We start from the raw sequence: 22771 nt of genomic DNA, 5'->3' as shown, positions 1-22771 counted from the left end.
TATAAGTGCAAACCATTTGGACCCAACTTCAACAAAATGAAGGGTGGTTTTCTACTCTTTAGGCTTTGCAATACCAAGGTGGGTATACCCAGGGATGATTCAAGACTAGGAAACACTACATGAGAATTATTTTAGTTTCATTCTGATTCTCATCTCTTATCCTCAAATACATGCATATTTCTTGACAATTTAATAAACACATCCCATATAACAGATCTGGCCAAAATTCTTCTATAGATCTACACGTGTTCTTAGCAATAGTGGCAAACTGAAGCTAAAACATTCCATGTAAACAAGTATAGGCCAGCTTTGAAGATCTTCATGAAATAAAAGTAAAATTAATTATAATTCTATATTTGAAAACCATTCATGATATATTTCTCTTCCAACTTGACCAATTTGACCTGTGCCTAATCCATTAGGGTTCAGAGTCTACTACAAATCCATAGATCTAATTTTTTTCCTTACAATGATTATTATCAACAATTCTTATCAAAATTCATCATTCAAAAAATCCTTCCTACTACTATAGCCACCTTCTCAAATTCATCAAAGCCTTTACTTAATCCATTGAATTAATAGTAGTGGTGAACATATATACAACCTAACTAGATTGCATTCAATTGCACAAGCCTTTACTCATACAATATCAAGATGACCAAGTAACTAAAAGGAGACAAAATTGAGAAAGAACCAATATAGGGAAAACTCATAATTTGTATTCATTTTCTTTGAAAATTGTATACATTTGCAGTAAACTTAGAATGACCTTAAGAAAAACATAGAGATCATTCTCTATTCATGTATTCTTAGGAACTAATAGAGAAAATACATCATGAAACTTTCTCCAAACATTGGACCGAAAATAGACTAAGTATATCACTTAAGCATTAGAAAATTAGACCATTCTCTAGCCCTAGAATCTCACTTATATAGTGTGAGATGCAACAAGCTTTAGGCTAAGAGAAAATAAGAAGTGTCCTTTAAAAGAAATATTTACATATACCTATCATAAAATGACAAAATGTGAGTAACAGAAAGATTTATACATCAAACATTCCTTTTGTGGGCCCTTTTCTGTTACATCCTCTATTGTTGTTGATTTGGGTGCTATTCTGATCTTTCTTTGTATACAACTACCAAGCTAGCCAATGATGAAGATTGTTCTAATGATTGCACATTAATCTCCACCTGTGGGTTTTCACTGTCTTTATCCTATAAGGTGGGAGTAACTTCTACTTTCTTCTCTTCTTCGGTTGTATCAGCATCTTGTGGGCCTAGGCTTGCAACTAAAAGTGACTAATTTTTCTTTTCTTCTTCTTCCAATTGGGCTTGTGTAGTGACGGTGTCAATGATTTGGATCTCATCACCCTGCACCTCATCACTGTCAGTTTCATCTTCATCAAACCGTTCACTAGGAGCTATTTTTTCCATCCACTTGTCAAACAATGTATCATCTAGCCAATTGAATTGCAAAATATCCCTCTATCTTTTTAACACATACTCAGCCTCATTATCAATAGCAACAAATTCCTATTTTAAAGAATCAAAGAATATTTGGGCCTTCACCATTTCCTTCGTTATGGTAGCCCACCATGCATGCCCTACTTCATTTATAATTATATTCATCCTTAAACAAAAAATATCATCAAATTCCTTTGCCCATTCATCTTTTTTTTTCAAATTATTTCTTTTATCTAGGGCAGGAGGAAACAAACTAAAATTTTGGCTCTTGTACTTGTTCAAGTAGCCTACTATTATTCTCTATAAATGAATCCTTTTATTGTCAAAATTAGCAAGATCAAAAAAAATGTCAAAGGTTTTTTCAATTTGATCATAAGAATTGCTTATGATAGAGAAACACAAAAATGTCATTTCTTTCTCCCTTCTTACCCATTTATTCATGATAGGCTTTAGAACCTTATCATTGGTTTTCAACTCCTCCCAGATATGGATCACCCTAGCCAACTGATCATGAATTAGTGGCCATTCAACTTTGTCCCCCAAATATGTGAGAGCTTTTCTTAATTTATCTTCATATTTTGACGCCAACTCTACATGTAAGTCCCATAGTTTACCCTTTTCTTCCTCAAAATTCTCAGTAGTGTAGTACTATGGCCTTTGGGGTGTATCTAGTATTTCTATGAGGGGGGTGGATTTGAAGGGTTCAGTTTGGGGGTGAGAGTATGTTACTATTGGTGTTGCTGACCTATCCATTAGCTTTTTCTCAAGATCAATTCTCTTCTTTACCTCTTTATTGTAGGCATCCACAAGTGCCTCATACTTGCTCTACAACTTAGTCATTTCCTTTTCTTCCCTCTCTGAAGTAGCCAAGGAAAATTTAGAGTAATCTACATTCATGTGAGCTACCTATACATGTGAGGTATCGACAACACTCCTCACAATGATACTCCTTGTTAGTCTTGAATCATCAGGCTATGATGGAACAACCCTGGATCCTCTTCTTAATGACCACATAATAAGAGTAGCTTGGTCATTACTGAATGCAGTTCCCAAGAACTCTTTTTTATTTGGATCTTACAATCCCAAGTTATTTGACATAGAATTAAAAATCAAGGCATCAACAATATCCCAATTAGACAATAATAAAATATTTGTAGCCTTTACCATTTATCTCCCTTCTTTAGGGGTTATATTGTAGAACTCTTGAATCATTTGTTCCTTTATTTGACTTTCAATAGAGGCTTCATCCATTTCTAGATGCTCTATTTTTATATTCTTACATCTCTCCTCAAAAATGTGTATGTTTTCCCTCCAAGCAAATTGATGGAAAGCCCTAGACCTTACAAAACTGTCATAAGACAAAAATTGCTGATTGGCTTGTTCCAAAATAGGGTCTAATTCCCTTCCCTTGAAATTTTCTACAGTTAACTCAAAACTTGGCACATGAGGCTCCTGGGGGTTCCCTTCATCAATCTCTACTTTGGTAACAAAAACTCCCCCTTATGATCCAATTTGTTCAATTTTCTCATCAGTGAGTTGCTCCTCCTTGATTCTCATGGGGGTTTGGGAAGGTGAGTAACTCTCATCATGTTGTTCCTCTTCCCTTATTATCTTTCTCCTCTTAGGAGAAGGTTCATGAGGCCTTTCTTCAAAAATAGCACTCATAGATTCAACTATCTATTTTATTTTATCCACAATGGGCCTTTGATCCTGAATGATAGTATATCTTGACCTCCTTTGCACAACTAGTGGGCCTACCCCTATATTGGGAGTGAAACCCAATCTTCTTATTATTTCCCTAGCTTTATCTGGAAAAGAATCAATGAAATGTTGCTTCTTCTCATTCATTACCTCCATTATTTCAGGGAATGTACTCATAAACTTATTTATTTTATCTGCAGTAGTTACAACATTACTAAGAGGGTTGTAATCTTTTTCAAAACAATTAATAAAATTTAAAACTTTTAAATATACTCTCCATTTTCTTTCTTTGTTTCTTGCTCCTGCAGGAGGTACTAATTCCTTATTACATCTTTAGGGAAATAAAAATCATGCTCCATTGGACAAAGTTTGATCCTATGCCTAAGGGCCAAATTAAAGAAACCTTCTACATCACAAAAATGAGGATGAGATATTTCCATTTTATACTACTCCAAAAATTTGTAGAGGAAGACCCACCCTTCCTTAGTTATTACAAACTGGTGGGGTACTGTGCAAGTGGAAAAAATTGATCCTGTTCCCCTTTTATGCAAAAAGGCTTCTTCTACTCCTCCTAACTGCCATAAAAAATCTGCTACTCCTACCTTTAAGGGCACCTAGTAAGGTAGTACATGGGGTGTTCGCTTGAATCCATAAATTTTGATAATAGTTGAAACTGAATATGGGATGATATCTCCCCTATTATGTGAAATTTTAGATTATGGGGTTTGTCCATAGGTCTAAAAGGGTGCATTAGTGCCTTAGGAATCTTGGGATTGTCCCTTAATATGAGGCACCTCAGTTTGGAGGCAAAGTGCTTGTCAAATCTAACAAAACTAGCATTTTCTGCTTCCCGAGTCATATCTGCATTCCACAACTAAATTGGTAGTGCTTCACCCTCTTGTTCTCTATTCAAAACCATTTCCTTACAAAAGTATGTAGTGGCCTTAAAAAAAAACATGTAAATCAATAGGGAGTATTGGCCCCAAACCTTCTCCACCTTGCCCTTAGCAATCCCCACCAATCCACTATGAATCTCATCAGCTAGGTAAGAAGCAAAATCAAAAATTATTTCCAAACCAAAAGAGGAGATTTGAGTGATCATATACATGAAGCTCATAAGGATAAAGTCTTCTTCACCCTCTCCAAAAACTCTGCATAGGGTCTTGCATATCTCTACTGCCTTAGCATTGAAACATGCTTTCTTGAAAGGTTCTTTAAAGGATTACTTTATTGTTGGTAGGGTTCCAATTCTACCTATGTGGGCCTTTAGTGCACCTTGTCTAAATATGTCTTTCTTAGACATATATTCATTTTCCAAATTTGTCAAATTAATGGGCACATGATACCTAGTGAGAGGTCCCAAATGAAAAACTTCCCTAATCTCTTTTGGATTGATGGTGATTAGAATTTCACCATCTACTCTTCTCACTACCCTAGTGGCTTGATCATAACTTTTCACCATGGCTTGAAGGAGGTCATAATCCATAAACATACTAGGAACATCTAGCTTTCCCAGGTTGAAATTCCATATATTGGCATGTGGGGCAAACAATTTCCTTTCTGCAAACCATTTCTTGAACAAATTTAAACTAGTTTGTGATGTTTGAGCATCCTAGACCCAATTACCCTTATCATACAATCCATCAGCTATCCTCAACCTAGGGTTTAATGAGGTCAACTTTTTAACTTGCACTATATCTATAGTAGACTCAGGAAGCAACTCAAGCAAGTCATCATATACATTTCTATCCAAATAATTTACTTGACCTAAAAATCCCTTCTTTGGAGGCATCTTTGATTATGCTTTACAGAAATGAAACACTTACAGAGATTACAATGTGATTACTTACTTGAACTATGTCCTCATTTTCCTTTATATTTCTACAATTTTTTTGTGAACAAACTGCTTTCACAATCTTGTTGAACTTCAACACAATTTTCTTTAGTAATTGCTTCTGCTCAGGAAAAGCTCAAAATCTTTGTTCGCGTAAGGTGCATCTAATAAAATCTTCTATATTACACTCTATTTTTCCTCACATGCAAAGCTTTAAAGTCTATTTAATACATAGAGTGGCACCACCTTCTATGTTTAAATCTACACCGTCGATCTTTAAAAACCCTATGATCATGGGATACAGAGAAAGACAACTTGGCATTTCACTTGACAAGTTGGCTAGTCAATCCAATGAAACCTACCCACGTACACAACTCCTTCCTTGATGGAACTTCTGTCTGGACCCACTAGCAATTGAGGACATATGTCAATAGGTTGCTACTTCGTTATACATAAAAAATGAGCATCTTGCCATAGCGAAGCAACGACAACCATTGATTCAATCTTTGATCTTGCGAATGACGCATGACTGCATTGCTTATAAGAACAGTGGTGGGCCCTCCTTCGCTACCTCGCTATACACATCATTCAAGAAACTCTTCATGGAAAGATGGTGATGACCATTGATCTGAGACTAAATCAAAGGTGGAGAAATTGCACAAAGTACCTTGAAAGGTGGTGGGTCCCATACTCGCTATGTCGCATAGGGTAAACAACTTGCAACTTTCCACAGCAAGATAGTGAGGACTGTTTATTCTAGTTTGATCTAACGATCGGGATTCCTTAAATGATTTATGAATGGGGTGTGGGTCTAAGGCACTGGTGAGATAGGAAAATCTGCACTACTAGCACAAACCAAACCCTTCTTTTAATCTTAGTCACCCTTACACGTCACTTGAGGTCCCACTAGCTATTCCTTTCATGATGCCTCACTGCTTTGCTAATGGTGAGATGTCAAATTTTTTTGATAGCGAGGTAGTGAGCTTCGGTGACTTCAATAAAAATTGATGCCAAAAAAGTAAAAACCCATCAAATCATCATTGCCCCTACAAACTACTTCTAACAATAGCAGTTATTACTTTTCATATAACCTCGAAAGACTATGGTTACCAAGAAACTTGGAGGCCACCGTGTCTTTGATTCCATGGCACCTCGCTACTTTGTTAAAGGAAAGATGCCAAGTTTTTTTGATACTAAGGTAGCGAGGCATCAGAAAGATCTTTATTCTAGTGCTGACTTCTAGCTACTTCAATAGGATCCCTTTTTCTATTCTGACAGTACTTACAAGGTGCACGTGTCTGAAAAGTCATCTAGAACACAAATCCTTAACTGCTGTATTTTCATTTATAGTCCCATTTTATAAACTCTTTGGCACTCGCTATCTCACTATGTATAAAAAGTGCTCAACTCTTCATAGCGAGGTAGCGACAATGGTAGATCTATTCAAATCGGACGATGAGAAAGCTAGGATGAAAGGTTACTTGAGGGTGTGGGAAAAATTCAAAAGAAAATAGAATATTCACCCGAGTTCTTTTTTCAAATATTTTGTGCTTGGACAAAGGAATTTTATTATGCAAAAATTTAGACCAACATGATCTACTCTCTCTTTGATGTAACCCTTGCTTGATCTAATCTCTATTCTTATCCTTTGTGTTGTTCTGATCAACTGGATGTATAATTACTGCTATGTTCCTCTATGTCTTACTCACTTCACACTGAATTTCACTATAATCTCCCCATATACTATTCTCATCCAAACTTACAATGGGGTTTTTGACCTCCTTTTAAAAATTGTGAAGACTTAGGGTTAGGTATGGATCTATGATCCATATTGAATCTTAAGTTCCTACTCATTCCTTTCATTTTCCTCATTTGTTGCATGCCTTCTCCATTTTTTTGATTGGTTGCATGTTGATTGCATATGAAATGTAAAAGATTTGTCCTTATCTTTTTTCTCCTTCAAAAACCTTCTATGTCAGCTCCAAAAATGGTTTACATCTGAGTTTGTGAGGGTACAAATTATATGTTGATTCTGTGTTACTCGACACATACTAAACTACTAGTGCTTGACATGTATACTCTCCTAGCTTTCTCAGTGTTGGTGTTTTTAAAAGGACTAAAACTACTAAGCAACAAAATGCTTAATACCAAGATGATAATACTCATACAATCTAAAGGTCTGCCAATTCTTGTTAACAATTGCATGTGTAAAACATTTGGAACCAACTTCTACAAAACCAAAGGTGGTTTTCTACTCTTTTGGCTCTGCAAAACTAGGGTGAATATACCTAAGGGTGATTCAAGACTGAAAAAATTGTATGAGGATTATTTTAAGTTTCATTCTGATTCTCATTTCAAAATCTTCAAACATATACATAATTCTTAATAACTTGATTAACACATCCCATATAACATATATGGCCAAAATTTCTTCTTTAGATCTACAGATGTTCTTCACAATAGTGGCTAACTAAAGCTAAAACATTCCATGTAGACAAGTGCTGGCTAGCTTTGAAGATCTATAGGAAATAAAAGTAAAATTGATTTAATTCTGCATTTTTGACAACCATTTGTGACATACTTCTCCTTCAGCTGAAGCAATTTGATCAGTGCCTAATCCATTCGGGTTCAGAGTCTGTAGCAAATTCTTAGATCTAACTTGTTGCCTTAAAACAAATTCTATCAGCAATTCTTATCAAAATTTATCATTCAAAACCCTTTCCATTACTAAAGAAACCTTATCACATTCATCAAAGCTTTTATTTAATACATTGAATTAACAGTAGTGATAAACAGATATACAACCTAACTAGATTGCATTCAATTGCACAAGCCTTTACTTATACAATATCAGGACAACCAAGTAATTAGAAGGAGACAAGATTCAAAAAGAACTGATATGGGGATAGTTCACAATTTGTATTCATTTTCTTTGAAAATGGTATATCATTTACAATAGACTCAGAATGACCTTCAGAAAGAAACACAGCTCATTCTATATTCATGTATTCTCAGAGAATTGATAGAGAAAATACATCATAAATTTGCTTTCAAAAAGCTGGACCAAAGACAGACTAAGTATATCACTTAGAAAATTAGAATTTAGACCATTCTTTAGCCTTGGAATCTCACTTAAATAGTGTGATATGCAACAAGCTTCAGGCTAAAAGAAAGTGACATGTGTCTTCTAAAAGATACTGACAAATGTCTGTCATAAAAGACAAAAGCCAATAACATAAAAGCTATTACATTGAACATTCCTTGGTGGGTCTCTTTTTGTTATGCTTCTCAACAATTGAGACAAGGAAATATGATCTAATTCTTCATTTATTGTTCATCCTCAGAGTAAGTGGCCATGAGGTTAAAAAGTGACATGTCATCTTCAACTACCTGCAAACTTACTTTAATCTGGGGATTTTCCATGTCTTCATTACTAACTATGAGGGTAACTTTTACTTTTGCATCTTCCTCCTCATCACCTTCTAACATTTTTCCTACAAACTGATTTTTTCATTTATTATAAGCAGCATCGTCTGGCCAATTAAAATTTAGAGTTTCTCTTTGTATAATCACTAAAGAATTTGCAATTTCCTCTAAATCATCAAACTCTTTTCTCATGGAATTATAAAATAACTGTATCTTTACTAATTCTTTGTTTGTCCTTGCCCAGAGCTAGTGGCCAATTTCACTCATGATGTTCTTGATTCTTTCATAAAATAATTCATCCAACTCCTTTTTCCATTTTTCCTTTTCCTTTATTGTATCAACAGATTCTAAAGCACAAGGAAATAAAGTGAGATTTTCAGCAATATACTGGGAAAAACAAAGTGTTAATCTCTTCTGCAAAGAATCCCTTTTATCATCAAAATCTTCTAGTTTATTTAACAAATCAAAAAATTTCTCTACTTGATGATAAGGCATTTGGATGGTAGATATACACATAATTGTGATATCATTATTCCTCTCCCTCCACTTCTATGCAAGGGGAGCCAATTCATCCTTATCTCTATTCAACTGATCCATGAGGGTTGAAATTCTTGTCAACTGATCAAAGAAGGTTGACCATTGTATTTTATCCCTTAAATACATCACACCTTGCTTTAATTTTCCTTCATATTGATTTCTTAATTCTACCTGCAACTCATGTAATTTGGTTTTTTCTTCTTCAAAGTCCTCTGCAGTATAGAATTGGGGCCTTTCAAGGATGTCTACTATTTCAACCATAGGGGTTGTTCTATCAAATGACTATGGAGGTTATTCAATTCTAGGTGCACTGGATTCTCCCACCTTTCTTTTCCCAAGTATCTTCTCCATTTGAGACACTTTGTTTTCTAGTGACTGTATCTATATACCCCTTTCCTCATATGCTTTTAAAAATTCTTCAAACCTAGCATTGAGTTGGGTAAACTTATCTTCTTCCTGGCTAGATACAACACCACCCAATTTCAGCACTTCTGAGGCCATTCCCATTATTTGCTTACTACTTACTTCACTAGCCTTGTATACTATCAATGTACCAGTATGCTTTGTAGTGGGAAACTCATGCAGCCTAGTATTTTCCCTCTTTTCCATAGACCATATAACAAGGGCTTGGTGGTCATCACTAAATTTGACTCCTCTATGAGCCTATAATATTTCTTCAGCAGTTGTTAGTTGAACATCTTTCTGCTTCCTTACTGAATAAAAAACAATTGCATTTGCTATATCCCATTCTGGCAAAAGGAGGACTTCTGACTGTCTAACTATTTGCCTCCCAACTTTAGGAGTAAATTGGGAAAAGCCATTCAAAAATTTTGACTTCACCTCTCCCTTAATAACTGAGTCAGGTTTATCTGGTTGCTCAGCTTTTATTTTCTCATAGGCTTTCTCAAAATTTCCCATATTTAAACTCCACAAAAACTGAGCAAAAGCCCTAGATCTTACAAAATTTTCATCATTTATAAATCTTTCAAAAGCCTGTGCAACTATTGGGTCAATTTCCTTACCTTGGTAATCAACAATGGTTAGGTCCAAGGAAGGTGTAGGAGGTTCTTGTGGTTCTCCAACATCCAAGTTTGTAGAAGTGACAATCACATCCCCTTCTCCACCCATTTGTCTAAGTTGTTCCCTTAGAGATGCTTCATCATCTATATGGATTGGGGATTGGCTTGGGGAGTATTGTTCCTTTTGAGAAGAAGACCCCTGCTCTAATTTTTGCCTTTTTGGACAGCGGGCTGCAGATGGGCTTCTCGACCTTTACTTCTGATGAGAGGGTGCTTGTTGCACATTTCGAATCATAACATAACCTGCCCTCTTCTGCAATGTATATTGGCTAGGAGCTACCACATTTCTACTGCTTATTCTTCTTTGTACTTCTGCAGCTTGCTTTGGATGTGTTTCAACATACATAGCTTTCTTTTCATTCATGGTTTGAATTATTATGGCAAAATTATTCATTAATGCTTGTATTTTAGCTCCCCAGTATTTCTTATCTTTCAATGGGTCATACTGGGGGTCAAAAGCATTAATAAATTCTAGGGTCTTACTGAAAACTATCCATTTCTCTTTTCTCAATTCTTGTTCCTGCAATGTGAAGATATTTCTGATTATATCTTCTAGATAGTAAACCTAATGTACCATATGGGAAGCTCTTGCCCTTTGTTTTAAAAGGTCATAGAATCCTTCAGGGTCACTGAATTTGGTGTGAGACTCTACCATGTTATATCTATCCAAAAACAAATTCAGGTGCTTAAACCCTTTTCTGATAAAGACAAAATCATGCACTATAGTAACAATTGGAAAGAAAGTGCCCTTCTTAATCAATTCCCTCTCATCTATAGTGCCTATCTACCATAAGAGCTCAGCAATCCCAATCTTCAAAGGCACATGAAAAGGAAACACATGTGGCTTTCCCATAAAACCATATACCCTTATCACAGTTGAAACATTATAAGGGATTATATCCCCCCAATTATGACTAACCAATAGCCCTTGTGCATGATCTTTAGGTCTAATCAATTCCAACAATGCTTGTGGAATTCTGGGGTTGTCCCCTCTCAAAAGAAATCTCAGCCTAGATGCGAAAAATTTATCAAACCTCACATAACTAGCATCTGTGACTTCTAAAGTCATATCCACACTCCATAACTGCACTAGATTCCTTTCTTCATCCTTGGTTGTTTCCAACTCCATACCCTTGGAGAAGAAAGTGTGTCCCTTGTATAAGCATACATACATCAGCAATGAATACCAACATAATGGTTTGTTTACTTTTCCCCTTGCTATTCCAACCAAACCATTGTGAATCTCTTTTGATAGAAAAGTGGCAAAATATAGAATGGTACTCATTCCAAATTGAAGGGTTTGAGCCATTATAAGGACAATAGAACCTAGAATTTGATCACCTTCATCTATCCCCAAAATCTTGCAAAGAGAAAAATAAAGTTCTTGAGCTCTCAAGTTGAAATGCCTTCTCAAGAATGGCTCTCGGGTACTAGTTGTAATCACAAGAAAATTACCAACCTTGGCAGCATGCTATTGTAGTGGCCCTATTCTTAGATAAATTTGTTGTGCATCATATCTGGCTTGTAGATCAACCATATCACTGATTTCATGCACAACGTGGTTAGGGTTAAGGTTGAAAATGTCACTGAATAGCTCAGGACAAACCCTAAAAAGATTGATTCCAAAATGATTTTTTACCCATCCCATAATAGGATCATATTTCTTTGCCAGGTCCATCAATAAATCACTATCAAAGAAAATAGTGGGGATTACTAGTTTACCAATATCAAACTTCCAAACATTACTCATAGGAGTATCCAGTTTTTGCTTCAAAAACCATTTCTTGAATAACTCTAGACCTCCCATGGAAACCTGATCATCTCTTACCCAATTAGCTGTGTCATAAAAACCCTCTACTACAACTATTCTGGGATGTTTTGGGATGAATTCCCTCCCCTTAGTTATTTCATGCACTGATAAGGGAAATTTTTCAAGAAAGTCATCATGCATAGAATGTTTCAAATAATCTATTTTCCTAGTAAACTCTTTTCGAGGAGACATTTTGAATGAACCCTAGAAAATTCTACAACAACAGATACTTCAAATTTACTTAGAAAACCACAGAGTACTTACCCACCAAAATTCATACTTCTGCACTATGGGAAAACTTCTGCAATTCTACTGGATTGTTAACCAAGAATTTTTGTGCCCTAGCTCTAAAAATTTTGTATGCCCTGATATTCTCTCTGTGCTTTAGTGGTTCATTAATGGTGAAATCGTGGGCTCTTATCATGCAATAAAATCGCACATATAAGGTCTGGATCATATTTACTCTTAGTAACCATTACCTACAATTTGCATCCAAGTTTGTCAAATGGTCTTGATTCAAAGAGTAATGAGCATTATGGCTTTTAAAACAATGCTACATGTCACAATTTTGCCTCCTCGCATTATTTAAAATCCCTTCATCTTAGAATTACAGGGGAGTGTCGTTCATCGATCAAGACAAGATTGACGATCTAACTAATCCACTTTTTAATAAAAACTAATCAGCTGTACTAACCAATAACAAACTACCATATGGGCGCATGCCGTCTGACCACATTCCACTCCAGCAAATCCCACATCATCTTCTGGGTGAGCAAGTACTTGCCATCATTTAGTACACGTGTCATGCTAGCGCATTCCCGCTTTCCTTATTTAACAAGCATTTTCAAATTGCAGGCTTGCGCCAGTCGTTGATCATTGAAAAATCATTGGTGATACTAATCTTACCCTGCAGAGCATCTAAACAGAATTTTTGATGTCACCATAGACATGTGTTTGCAAGGCGCATTCTTGTTTTTCTTAAACATTTCTCAAATTCAAAATGCGGGGAAGCACCTTTCGTTGATCAAGATAAAGATCATCGATCAAGAACAACTTTTCACTTTATGCTAGTATTATCCACTTGGGCCAATGACATGACTACTTTTAACCCGCATGTTCTGACTATTGTGTTTAAACATTTGACACCTTTCTGGCCCAAGTCATAAATATCTCCAACTAAGCACCTTTGGTAGAACCTATGGTGTGACTCTTGCATTCTTCATGGTCTGGTCCCACTGTGACACATGTCGCAAAGGCACAATCTCACTTTTCTTATCTAACTTGTAGCTTCATAATGCGAGATTGCGCTAACTGTAGATCTTTGAAAGATCTACGATTGATAAGACTTCATTTCCATCCAACAGTCAAAACTCCTCCATGTGGCACATCTGGCAGTACATGTCATCAATCATTTATAGTGTGGCATACTACTTTGCAAATACCTAACCCCACCTTGCCACATGTCACAAATCCACTTGCCCACATTAGTTATTTCCTATGCAGTTTCAAAGTGCGAACATGCACTGGCCTTTGATCTCTGATAGATCAATAGTTACATAAACTTCATCTTTTGAGTAGCATATTGGCTAATAGTGATGAATGATGTTCCTTCACCTGTTCCAACTCATCTAACATACATCACAGAGGAAATCTCACCATTATTCTTTTAATAGTGGGCCCATCTCATCAAATCGTGCCACTTGTCCAATTTTTGCTTCCCCGCATTATTTATTTGTCGAGCATATTCTTCTTGCTAGAAAGTGCTAGCTCTTGATTGAGATGAAATCAATGGCTGATGCTTCTTAATGGCTAATTCTTCTTGGTGATAAATGACATATCTCTGCAGGCAAATCCTCTAATGGCATCGCAGGAAAATTAGGACATGCACAAAAGTACTGACAAACCTACAAAAGTTCTTGACAATTTATGATTCACCGAAACTTAGGAATGTAAAGGCAACGTGTCACCAAGTCGCATTCCTGCTTTACTTAAAGGCCTTGCATCTTGAAAATGCGAGTATGTGATGCTCGTTGATCTGAACAAGATCAATGATTAAAAATACTTTGCATCATCAGAGGTAATTGCTAATAGAATGATTAATCAATTTGTATGCTAAGTGCAGTCACGTAGGATTAAAAAAAATATAATGACCTCATGCTTATGCAAGCCCTGCCTTGGGGAAAATGTCAGTGAAAATTTTTTTTTGAAAACAATTTTGAGGGTATTCTAAAGCTAGGTCAATCTGATGACTTTGAAAAACACAAGGAATAAAACCCTAGCTTTCAAAATTTCAAGATTTAAATGATTTTTCACAAGATTTTCCTTTAACCTCTGCATAGTGAAAAATTAGGCCAACACTCAGCACCTATTACACTCCATCTCACTCGACACATATATGATTTTGACTCACTTGGCATATGAAGCATTTTGACTTGCTTGGCATCAACTATGACTCGACACCTATATGCCACTCGACACTTATATACTACTTGTCACCTATTGAAATACTGACTCGGCACACACTATGGCTTGTCATGCATAGTGTACTTAGCTTAAATGTAGAAAGTAATTAAGTGTATTGACACTCAAATGTCAAAACCATCTAAGGACCAACATGTACCTCTTTGAGAGTCATTGCAGCCTCATTTTGGTTTAGATATCAAGAGAGAGTATCATGATAATGATGACAATATAGGGTTTGGGCGATGATAGTATAATGGGAAGCTCTACAAATAAGGTTCTAGCATTGGGTACATGTGAGGTGGGGAGATATGATACCATTTAGTAGGTAAGCATGAATTTTGTGGTACCATGGGGATACGGGACCAACCAAGATGCATACCCGTGTCAACTCATCATTCTCATATGCAGGTTTGTGTAGCTACTCAACCAAGAATACATACTGTATAGCCTCATGCAATATTTCCAAAAGGGAACCAATAGTAGCCATGGCATCTACTACCTTATTTTGTAGTCTAGGTATCTGTGTGAATTAGAGTTGAGTAAAATGTTCCTTTAATTGATCCAACAACTCCTTGTAAAGTAGTAGCTTCTCATCTTTGGTCTAATATTCATTCAAGGCTTGTTTGATGATAAGCTAGGAATCACTGTTGACATGTAGCTCCATGATATTCCATTCAATGGCTATCTTGATCCCTACAACAAGGGCTTCATACTCTGAGATGTTATTGATACACTAAAACTATAGTTTGAAAGATTTAGGAAAGTAATCTCCTTGAGGTGTGACCAAGAGTATGCTAGTGCCAGAGCCATGAGATTTGTAAGAGCCATCAAAGTATAACTTCCAGGATGGTTGTTCTTTTATCAAGTAGAGGTGTTCATCTAGAAATTCCATAATGAGAGGGTGGTCCACAATCAAGGGTGCATCTACCAAGTGATCTATAATAGCCTGGCCTTTGATGGCCTTTCTGTGAACATATTTTATGTCAAATTCAATGAGAAGCATAACCCATTTAGCTAGGTGTCTTGTGAGTACTGTGTGAGATAACATGTATTTTAATGGATCAATTCTAGATATTAGTTGCACAGTGTGGCTTAACATGTAATGATTTAACTTCTGAGTGGAAAATACCATAGCTAAGAAAGTCTTCTCCATCAGTGTGTAATTGAGCTCATATCCCACTAAGGTATGAATGATGTAGTAAATAGCTCTTTTCTTTCTTGTATCATCAAGTTGTGCTAGAAGAGAACCTAATGTTGTGGAAGTAGTTGTAATGTATAATATGAGTGGATGCCCTGCAACTAGAGGAACCAAAATAGGTGGATTAGCCAAGTATTTCTTTATGATCTCAAAGTTTCACTGGCAAGTAGGGTCCCATCTAAAGTTTTGATCCTTCTTAAGTAAATGTGTAAATGGTTGGCATTTATTAGCAAGCTAGATGATTAACCATCTAATGGATTGAAGTTTCCCCTAGAGAGAATGAAGGTGCTTGAGTGTCTTAGGAGGAGCCATATCCATGATGGCCTTGAACTTTTTAGGATCAATCTCAATACCACACCATGAGACAATGAATCTTAGGATCTTTCCTAAGGTAATGTCAAAGGCATATTTCTTAGGATTGAGCATGAGATGATATTTAGCCAATCGATCAAACACTTCCTCGAGATGAGATAAGTGATCAAGGGAATTAAGAGACTTAACTAAAATATCATCTACATAATCCTCAAGAGTCTTATGTATTAGGTCATGGAAGATGACTATCATGGCATGCTAGTATGTTTCCTCGACATTCTTTAGCCCAAATGGCATCATGTTATAAAAGAATGCTCCCCAAGGTGTGGTAAATGCCATTTTATGTTGGTCTTCCTCTGCTATTTTAATCTAGTTGTATCTAGAGAAACCATCCATGAGTGATAAGAGCTCATGTATTGTGGTGAGATCAATAATCATGTCTATATTTGGTAATGGGAAATCATCCTTCGAACAAGATTTGTTGAGATCTCTGAAGTCTATGCATATTTTGATATCACTAGAAGGTTTTGTAACAAGTACCATGTTAGAAATCCATTCAGAATAATCTATTGGGTGAATGGTTTTTAACCAATAAAGCAACTTTGGGATGCATCTTATGGAGCTTTCGCTTGACAAGTTTGGCCTTTGGATCCATAGCTAAATGGTGTACTACCAACTTGGGGTCTAACCCCGACATGTCTTGATAGGACCATACAAAGCAACCAACATTCCCATGAAGGACTTCAATGAGAAGATCTACCTGCTTAGGTGGTAGAAATGTTGTGATATATGTGATATGTGGTATCTTAGCTAGATTGATATTGAGTAGTCTAGTTTTCTCTATTAAGACTAAAGATATGGGAGGCCTATGCTCTTATGGAGGAAGGATGAAATCCGCATCCTTGGGTGCCTTTGATAATTTTTCACCATCAGATACATCCTTTATTTTTCTTTCATTTTTTGAATCATCCAATGGTGCCCCAGAGGAGTTTTGACCAGAGGATGTGTTTCTTTTGCATTTTTTCTTTTTTGTTTCATTTTTCAATTCAATTTTGTGATTGGAGACTTCCTCCTCTCCAAAGTAACCTACTGGATCTAATTTCTAGACATATGCTAATGGTGGTGGTGGTCAATTATGTGGTGTTTCTACCCCCATGAATTTAAGGATTGCTTGCTTGGTAGAGAATTTTTCAACAAGGACAACACTTGGTTGGTCCCAATCAATGAGTTTGGGGTGAGCTAGGGGTAGGTCTATAAGATTTAGGGACAATTGGCAGAGCACAAATGCTCCTAGGATAATTTCATCAAGGAAAATATCATCATAGGATTTCTTTTCTACTTCCTCAGGAATGTCTTTGACCTCAATAGGATTGGTTTGGATGTTCATGAAGTCATGGCCTTCCTTCATAGTGCCCCCAATTGTGGGGAGTCCATAGCTTAAGCCCTACTTTTTCTTTTCTAGGTATGCCTCTACAGGCTGCCTAATACCTAATTCTAGACTTCTTAGACCACCTCCTTGATAATCCCATTGTTCAGTGGCTAGATGATGTGACCATGGCTACTTTTGTTTAAAGTTTTCAAGAAGTGCTTCACTTTTAGGAGGTGGCTCCTTGTATAGCCATGTGTTAAGCTCTGGCACAATTTCCTCTCCATCAAGGATACCCTTGGTAATAAATGTCATAAGGCCCATCCATTTGAGTTGAGGGTTTGTTTTTGGTCTTGGCCATTGATGTGTTAGGCATCCTTGAGTATGTGGATCATGTGGTAGGGTGCTGATAGCAAAAGCATCTATGAGATTGTACTTGCCACAACCTTGTTAGTTGATCTTAACTATGGAAAGAGTGGAGGCTAAAATGGTATCTGAATTATGATAGGTGCCAGAGGAACTGGCCGTGGTGTGGCCAATTTTAGTTACAGGATCATGGTTGGTATATGAAGCTTTGACCACATTACAATAAGCAAAGGGTTCAGGATCTGTATGGATGGTTTCCTCAATGTCATTATGCAAAAAATTTACGAACTGATGACATGTGGATGGAATGGCCTTCATGGCATGAATCCATGGGCAACCAAAGAGGATGTTATATGGAAGGTTAAGATCAACTACGTGATAAATTATTTCCTAAGTGGCTGGGCCAACTCTTAGAGGGAGCAAGATGGTTCCTTCAGTGGTGTGCTCCAAATTATCATATGCTTTGATGGTGATTACCTCATTAATGATATCTATCTCAGTGTATCCTACCTATTTGATGAATTTTAAAGTACATAGATTCAAACTGATCCATTATCTATAATGACCCATTTGACTCCAAAGTTAGAAACCATGACAACTATGCGAAGTGGAAGGATATGATCGGGTTCAACTACTGGGATGTCAATGGTTTTAAAGGATAAAGCACATGATGCTGAAAGATGGCCAACCAAGTTGTGGAACTCAATGGCATTTATGTTAGTGGGGATGTGTGACTCATGGAGAGTACTGTCAATGATCTCTTGATAAAGTGGGCTTGTTTGCAAGAGATCCAAAATTGAAATATGAGCTGTTGTGTTTTAAAGGTGTTCCAAGATATTATACTATGATCCTAATGAAGGTGCTCTAGATGGAGGTGGTCTTGATGGTGCAGACACTAGTGGCCTAGTGATGTTGAGTAGAGCTTGATGAGTAGTAACTACACATTGGGTATCTAGGCCTTTGATGTTTATAACATTGATAGACGACTCAACTTGGAAGATGTAGCCAATGAGGCTCCCATAGTCCAACTATGCTGAGGTATAGTTTTGAGACTTATCTTAGTTATCACCTTGTTTAGTTTGAGCATTGTTTGGTTTGTTGATAGGAGTGTTTGTAGGTGCTTTTTCTATTTTTTTGTTATAAGGAGGAAAAGCATTTTAATCTATCATCAATCCTACATTGAGTGAATTTTGTGCCCCCACTATGATCTCTTTCTAGTCAATAAGGTGTTGGACATAATCTTTTAGTTGCATGCACTTAAGGGTGGTATGTCCTTTGACATGATGGAATTTTTAGAACTCATTATCCTTATAATAGGGTACTCTAGACTGATTAGGTTCTAAGGGTTGTGTTTGCAGATATCGAACAAGATTATCTTTGGCTAATTTTTCAAATATTGCATGAAGGGGCTCCCCCAATGAGGTGTATGTGCACGATTGTCTCTAAACTTGTGGTTTAGGTCTAGCTGAAAGTGTGATGGCATTAGTTTGATTATAATGGGTAGGTACTTTTTTATTGTTCTTTATAGGTGGTTGCTAATATACAGGGGGTTATTGCTGATAAAGTTGTTGTTGATAAAATGTGGTGGGGTTGTTGGTGGCTGCCTCAATGATATGAACATGTCGGGTGTCAGTGATGACATCTATCACCCTATTCTTTTTCTTATTCTAGTACCATGTTTTGTCATTGTTTGGGCCTTGGTCTTGGGTATTTTCTTTGTAAATTTTTATGACACCATATTTTCTGAGCCCTTGTTCAAGTCCCATCCATTTTTCCTTAATGTCTTTGTATGTTTGTAAAAAGTTCATAACCATGTGATGGGAAAGACTAGGATGTGCATTATTTATGAACATTTTGACAAGGTGACATTCTAGGATGGTACATGAGATCATATTTGTGAGTATTTGCTAACGTTGAAAGTATTCTACAAGGATTTCTCCTCCTTTTTGCTTGGTATGAACTAGGTCTACTACAGATAATTTGGTTTTAACAAGATGGTTATATTGAGCCACAAAGGCTTCAGAAAGATTAGTGAAGGTTTTAATAGTATCCTAAGGGATATGATAGAACCATTCTAGGGTTGGTCCTCCTAAGATTTTTGGAAAAATTTCCATTAGGAATACATCATTATAGGCCACTTCTTGAAAATGCATATAGAATTCTTGGACATGCATGACTAGATCACTTTTGCCCTTAAATTTGTTAAACTTGGGGATCTCAAAGTGTTTAGGAAATGGTGTCATTGTGATGGTTTTGTCAAATGGATATGGGCAATGATTTTTAAATTAAAAATTTTTGGAGTCTATCCCATTTATGAGGGTTTTGAGAGAATTTTTCATTTCCTCCCATTCAGAGTTTATAGGTGGGGGAGTGGATTCCCCCAATCCAGCTGACCACAACATAGGATACATGACAGATTCTAAAGATTGATGTGGAAAACCCTAATTTCCATATGGTATCTCTAGAAAAATATGTTGCACAACTGGTGGGATGGATGCTATGGGTTTTTGGAATGTAGTTTGTGCATATTGTTGTGTCTACTGAGAAGATGGTTGGTGGAAGGGTAATTATTAGTTTGTTGCCCTATGAGATAATTCTACGTGGATACTTGAGGATATTGCTGGTGTGATGATTACAACTGAAAGGGTGGTAATGTTGGTAATGTCTGAGCCACGCTTTGGGAATATATACGTTGCCCAATATATGTTGGTTGCACACCTATTTGAGAAAGTGATTGATTATGAATAGGTGTGAGGTAATTAATATGAGGAAGAGTACTCATAGTAGGGAACTGTAGTGGAGGGATGGTTTGGTTATTGCCTAAGGGTGGTATAGAAAATTAGTTTGTAAGGGGTGGTAGAGAATAGCTTTGTGAAGTGAGGGATGAAAGTATCTAAGGGATGGACATGGATGCTATGGTAAAGGGGAGGCTAGCAGTAGGTCCTTGTGCCATAGTAACATTCCAAGGTCCCAAAGGAAATGAGGTTAAAGTACTTTGGCTAGCTATAAAGGGGTTGATAGTGATGTTGGGTGGGATGGAAGATGAGGTATTTGACCCTAGTGGCGACATTTGAGTAGTAAATGGACTAGGTGCATTGTGAGGTAGAAGTGAAAAGGTAGTGTTGCTGGATAAAAATGAAGGACTTTTTGGAGTAGGAAAATGAGTGGTGGAAGAAGATATAGATGATACACTTGGGGTTGTTTGAGATGTAGTATGTACTAAGGGTTGAGTGAGGATGGGATGGGTGTTTTGTGGAATGGGAGCAGTCACTTTGGTTGAGGGTATATTTGGGTCTGCTAGTTCTGTCTTTAGTGGTTGGTACCCTTTTTTGAGTGAAGAGAAAGGATCACTAAAGATAAATGGCCCCATGGATGGTGGTTGCCACCCAAATAGAGGATGTGTAAGATCTAAGATGTTGTTAGGTGGTGGACACCCAAATTCAAAAGCACTAACATTATCCCTTAAGAAATTTTCCATGATGGTTTCCTTTTTTTAGTCTATGATGGCATTAATAATGGTGGTGTGACCAAGTTGGCTCATGAAAGCATCAATATTCATGGAGGAAACTATCTCTTTTATGATTTGTGGGGGTTGATATGGTGGCATCATGGAAACTATGGGGTATGACTGAGCTTGAGATGTGTTACTACTATGAGTAGGATCCATGTCCTTTTTCTATGTGTTCTTACAAAAACATGTGGTGGGTAGCATGAAAGGATGAGTTTCCTAAGGATGAAAATACAAAGAGGGATGATGCTAAGTGTATATGATACTTTTAGTGCTAAGTGAAGGAGGTTGTGTTTCCCTTAAATATGATTGTGGAAATATGATGGTGATATGAAATGTGTGGCTCAAACCTTCGGCTCAAGGTGATGTGGGACACAAATGACAACCTATTTCTAGAAAATGATGAGTTTGAAGGATAACTATGATGGTGGGATGAATGATGCTAAATGTTATTAAGTAAGTGCAAAAATGGTGGAAGGTGCTAGGTTTTAATAATTCATGTGGAGGATTCTTTTTTGAAAACCTAAGATGGGAGGGGGTGAACCTATTTTAAATGGTTGTGTGGGGGAGTGGCTCCTATATGAGAGACTAAAAGTATGAGGGAATAAGTGCACAAGTGTGTGTGGAAAAATAAAGACCCATTCAGAGTGAGTCACACTGGAGTTGTTGGTAAGGCTATGGTTGACACCTCGTCAAAAATTTTGGTTCAAATTTGGTAATCCTGCTCGATTTGTAATGCAACGTCTACTCTATCTTTCTCAATTTGGTCCAACTTGGCAATCCTTGGGTTGGGGCTATGTTTTTTGTGTTCTTCATCTATCTCCTTGTAAATTGTTATTTGTGGAAGTTTAGCCTTTTCAAATTTATCCTTAGGTTGGCCTAACATGGGGTTTTATAAGTAGTGACTACACTAAGTATAACTTTTGACCTTGGGTTGGAATCATAAATCAATTGAGGGATAGCTAAGTTTCTTGAAATGGTAAAGTAGTGAAGTGGAGAAAACTAGACTTTTAGGTTTTTTTGTGAATGAACTTGCTAACAATCTTTTGGTCAAGAAGTAAGGAGTACTTGTTTTGAAGAAAAATGTGTTATTTTCAGTCAAGTAGGATAGGTGATAAAGTTATTTTGAAAAAGGGAAAACTTTTGGATGAATGATAAAAAGGGGGTTTGTTTGCAACTAAATTTTGTTAGGTAGTATGTCTTAGAGACAATAAGTATAGTTTGGAACAAGGTAAGGATAAACTAAAGAGACAACATGTTGTTGCGAATGGGCTTGCTAACAACTTCTTGCATATGAAAAGATGGTGTCTTTTAAAGGCAATATGTGTTATTTTCGGTCAAGTAGGATGGGTGATAAAGATATTTTGAAAAAGGGCAAACTTTTGATTTTAAGGATAAAGGGTTTATAGTTAGGACTTGTTTTGTGTTTTTGTTGTTTTGAGGGAACAAATATAATATTTAGACAAAGGGAAAGTTGGACCAACAAGACAAAAGTTGTTTTGAATGGACTTGCTAACAACTATCTTTTAATCGAGAGTAAAAGTGTTTTTTTTTTGGTCAAGTAGGTAACAAGGATTGGATTGAGAAAAAAAGATTATTTACAACTAGATTTTGTTGGGTATTGTGGTTTTTTAGATAACAAGTATAGTTGTAAAAAAGGTAAGGATAAACCAAGAAGGAAAAACATTTTTGCAAATGGACTTGCTA

Source organism: Cupressus sempervirens, chromosome 6, assembly GCF_028749045.1.
Source record: "Cupressus sempervirens isolate cs-2001-9-10 chromosome 6, ASM2874904v1, whole genome shotgun sequence".
Classification (NCBI taxonomy): Eukaryota; Viridiplantae; Streptophyta; class Pinopsida; order Cupressales; family Cupressaceae; genus Cupressus; species Cupressus sempervirens.
The sequence above is the reverse complement of the archived record's forward strand: the minus strand, read 5'-3'. Positions refer to the sequence as shown.